A 4,988-nucleotide genomic window follows, 5' to 3' on the forward strand; every position below is an offset into this window, starting at 1 on the left:
ATAAAGAGAACTATGAAACTCTAAGAAAAGAAATAGCTGAAAATATTAACAAATGGAAAAACATACCATGCTCATGGCTGGGAAGAATCAACATTATTAAAATGTCCATACTACCGAAAGCAATATATAATTTCAATGCAATCCCTATTAAAGCTCCACTGTCATACTTTAAAGATATGGAAAAAACAATACTTCGTTTTATGTGGAATCAGAAAAAACCTCGAATAGCTAAGACATTACTCAGAAATAAAAACAAAGCAGGAGGAATCACACTACCAGACCTCAGACTATACTATAAATTGATAGTGAAAACAGCATGATATTGGCACAAAAACAGAGAAGTAGATGTCTGGAACAGAATAGAGAACCAAGAGATGAATCTAGTTACTTACCGTTATTTGATCTTTGACAAGCCAATTAAAAACAGTGGGAAAAAGATTCCCTATTTAACAAATGGTGCAGGGTGAACTGGCTGGCAACCTGTAGAAGACTGAAACTGGACCCACACCTTTCACCATTAACTAAGATAGACTCTCACTGGATCAAAGATTTAAATTTAAGACAAGAAACTATAAAGATACTAGAGGTGAGTGCAGGGAAAACCCTTGAAGAAATAGGTCTGGGCGAATATTTTATGGACGACCCCCGGACAATTGAAGCAGCTTCAAAAATACACTACTGGGACTTGATCAAACTAAAAAGCTTCTGCACAGCCAAGAACACAGTAAGTAAAGCAAGCAAACAGCCCTCAGAATGGGAGAAGATATTTGCAGGTTATGTCTCCGACAAAGGTTTAATAACCAGAATCCACAGAGAACTCAAACGCATTAGCAAGAATAGAACAAGGGATCCCATCGCAGGCTGGGCAAGGGACTTGAGGAGAAACTTCTCTGAAGAAGACAGGTGCATGGCCTTCAGACATATGAAAAAATGCTCATCATCTTTAATCATCAGAGAAATGCAAATCAAAACTACTTTGAGATACCATCTAACTCCAGTGAGACGAGCCTATATCACAAAATCCCAAGACCAGAGATGTTGGCGCGGATGTGGAGAAAAGGGAACACTTTTGCACTGCTGGTGGGAATGCAAATTAATACATTCCTTTTGGAAACAGATATGGAGAACACTTAGAGAGCTAAAAATAGATCTGCCATTCAATCCTGTAATCCCTCTACTGGGCATATACTCGGAAGACCAAAAATTGCATCATAACAAAGATATTTGTACCAGAATGTTTATTGCAGCTCAATTCATAATTGCTAAGTCATGGAAGAAGCCCAAGTGCCCATCGATCCACGAATGGATTAATAAATTGTGGTATATATACACCATGGAATATTATGCAGCCTTAAAGAAAGATGGAGACTTTACCTCTTTCATGTTTACATGGATAGAGCTGGAACATATTCTTCTTAGTAAAGTATCTCAAGATTGGAAGAAAAAGTACCCAATGTACTCAGCCCTACTATGAAACTAATTTAGGGTTTTCACATGAAAGCTATAACCTAGTTACAACCTAAGAATAGGGGGAAGGGGGAAAGGGAGGGGAAGGAAGGGGAAGGTGGGTAGAGGGAAGGGGATTGGTGGGATTACACTAGCGGTGCATCTTACAAGGGTATATGTGAAACTTGGTAAATGGTCTGTGAAGCTAGTGAATGATGCCCCATGATTATATCAATGTGCACAGCTATGATTTAATAAAAAAAAAATAAAAATAAAAATAAAAAAAGGAAAATAAATAAAAATTAAAAAATAAAGTAAAAAAAATAAATAAAAATATTGAATCAATCAATTCCAATTTCTCTGCACCCTAAATAAAATGTATGTTTCATTGCAAGATGGGGCCTTATTTAGCAAAGTAAGATCTACTTCTTTTTATTGAGTCAGTTAGAGCAGGGCCATTCAATGGAGTACCAGGAACATTCAAAGGAAGTAACAGGTCAGATAATTAACTTGTCAGTGAAAATAAACTATATATATAAAAGTTCAGGGTCCCCATAATCAGTTTGTGATGAGAGAGGTTCATGGACAATTTAAGAAAATTGGCTACAACAGAGATGAAAAGAATGGAGATCCTGGTGATTTCAAAGACAGCAATGTCTATAAATATTATTAAAGTATAATATTTCAGGGTGTATATTAATTAGATAGTTTTTAGAGGATGGCTGAAATTATATAATTATAGTTATAAATTAATATAACTAACTTAGGAAAAAGTATCATAGAGATTTTCACAGGCCAGAATTGACCATTGTTAATAATTAACTGTGCTTGTCACTTAGGTTCTGTTGGTTTGCTAGTAATCTTTTGTGTTCCTTGGCTTGTAAAACCACCACCTGATCCTGAAGTTATCTTCACATAGCATTCCCCCTGTTATGTGTCTGGGTTCAAATTCTTCCTTTTTATGAGGGCACCAGTCATACTGAACTAGGGGCCCACCCCACTCTGTTCTGACTTTATCTTAACTAACTGTATCGGCAACCATTCTATTTCCAAATAAGGTCACATTCTAAGGCACTGGGAGTTAAGACTGCACCATTTGAAACTCTGGTGGGGTGGGAGGTACAATTAAACCCATAACAACACTACAAGGTATTTAAATTTTTTTTCTTAGTAAGAAAAAGACATTTTGGTCACAGGACTGCCAAGAAGCATAAAAAAGACCACACAGATGAGTTGAATAATTTTGATGATTGTTAATAATTGTCAATTCTGGGTGACAGAAATATCTATGTTAGTTATAGTATTCTTTGCCCTTTTCCATATTTTAAAACTATCTTGAAAACTATCTGGAAAGAAAGCTTTTTACAAAAAATTTTTTTTACAAAAACTATCAGGAAAGAAAGTTTTTTAACAAACCTTACCAACAACCATTCTGCATATATGCTTGACACTTACAGGTGTTATGAGTTGGGGCAAATGTTTTGTGCTTTCTGAACTGTTGCTCCACCTACAAAGTGAGGTTCATGATAGTCTAAGGTTATTATGAGTATTAGGGATAATAAGTATAAAGAGGTGGTGGTAGATGGTAAACATCCCCAAAATGGTAGTGACCATTATTCCTCAATCTCCTCTGTAATGTTCCCAAAGTATAATCATCTAACCCAGCCATGAGTACTCTGACAAGGAAAGCCCACCTCCTAGGCCATTTTTTAATTCCTCATTGTTAGAAAGTCCAGTAAATACTTTCTTGTAACTATCACTGATGATCCTTGTTGAGGAAACAAAGTCCCTCTACTCAACATTTTTCCAACTAAATTCAACTAAGAATCTTCTGCTGTCCTACATTTCCCCCATCTACAAAGCTTCTCTTTTCCAGGTTAAAATGTTTCATTCTCTTTGGGGAATGAAATTAAGATGATTCTTAATTTTGAGTTCCATTACCTTGATGGTGAGTTTCCTCCAAGGATACTTCCATTGACCCATTGACCTTCATCTCTCTTTCAATTGCAATGCTTGGAACTCAGAATGCAGCTGAACTTATTTTACTCTAGAATCTAGATCATGGATGGGCAAATATTTTTTATAAAGGACTCGATGTAAATATCTTCAGCTTTACCTACCCATACAATCTCTTTAATTCCTCAACTTTGCCACTGTAGTGCAAAGAAGCTATAGATAATTCACTGAAGAATGGGCATGACTATGTTTCAACAGAAAACTTTTCAAAAAGCAGAGGGCATACCATATTTAACCAACAGGTCATAATTTGTTAACATTTGTTTTCAGTGAGATTCTCCTACTAAAGAAGGACTCCCGAATACAGGTACGTTCCGCACCGCCCGCACCCGCGGCCGCCGCCACCGTAGCCACCGCCACCGCAGTGCCTGCACGACTTTCCGACCATACCACTGAGAGCGCGCCCCGCCACCTCCTCCCCCTGCCTCTTCTCCCCGCACCCTTCCCGCCCCTTTGCCTTCCCTCTTGCTAGGTGGCCGGGAAGGAGAAAACAATTCAGTCAAGATGGCTAAAGGTGACCCCAAGAAACCAAAGGGCAAGATGCCTGCCTCTGTCTTCTTTGTGCAGACATGCAGAGAAGAACATAAGAAGAAAATCCCAGAGGTCCCTGTCAATTTTGCAGAATTTTCCAAGAAGTGCTCTGAAAAGTGGAAGGCAATGTCTGGGAAAGAGAAGTCTAAATTTGACGAAATGGAAAAGGCTGATAAAGTCCGCTATGATCGGGAAATGAAGGATTAGGGACCAGCTAAAGGAGGAAAGAAGAAGGACCCCAATGCCCCCAAGAGGCCACCGTCTGGATTTTTCCTCTTCTGTTCAGAATTCCGCCCCAAGATCAAGTCTACAAATCCTGGTATCTCTATTGGAGATGTGGCAAAAAAGCTGGGTGAGATGTGGAATAACTTGAGTGACAGCGAAAAGCAGCCTTCCATCACTAAGGCAGCCAAGCTGAAGGAGAAGGATGAGAAGGACGTTGCTGACTGTAAGTCTAAAGGAAAGTTTGATGGCGCAAAGGGTCCCACTAAAGTTGCCAGGAAAAAGGTGGAAGAGGAAGATGAAGAAGATGAGGAAGAAGAAGAAGAGGAGGAGGAGGAGGATGAATACAAACTGTTTATCTGTCTCCTTGTGAATACCTTAGAGTAGGGGAGCGCCGTGAATGACACATCTCTTAATTGAGAAATGTCTATGGCCCTCATTAAGTTTAATCACAAAATTTGATCATGATCATATTGTAGTCTCAAAGTGCTCTAGAAATTGTCAGTGGTTTACATGAAGTGGCCATGGGTGTCTGGAGCACCCTGAAACTGTATCAAAGTTGTACATATTTCCAAACATTTTTAAAATGAAAAGGCACTCTCGTGTTCTCCTCACTCTGTGCACTTTGCTGTTGGTGTGACAAGGCATTTAAAGATGTTTCTGGCATTTTTTTTTTTTAATTTGTAAGTTGGTGTTAACTATATGGTTATTGGCTAGAAATCCTGAGTTATCAACTGTACATATCTATAGTTTGTAAAAAGAACAAAACAACC

At 38.4% G+C, this 4,988-nt stretch overlaps 1 pseudogene; it reads left to right on the plus strand.

Moving 5' to 3' along the window:
* The first annotated feature begins 3,966 nt into the window (after positions 1 to 3,966).
* LOC128598292 (high mobility group protein B3-like) lies at positions 3,967 to 4,602 on the plus strand (annotated as a pseudogene).
* The last annotated feature ends 386 nt before the right edge of the window (positions 4,603 to 4,988 follow it).

Source organism: Nycticebus coucang, chromosome 11 (assembly GCF_027406575.1).
Source record: "Nycticebus coucang isolate mNycCou1 chromosome 11, mNycCou1.pri, whole genome shotgun sequence".
Classification (NCBI taxonomy): Eukaryota; Metazoa; Chordata; class Mammalia; order Primates; family Lorisidae; genus Nycticebus; species Nycticebus coucang.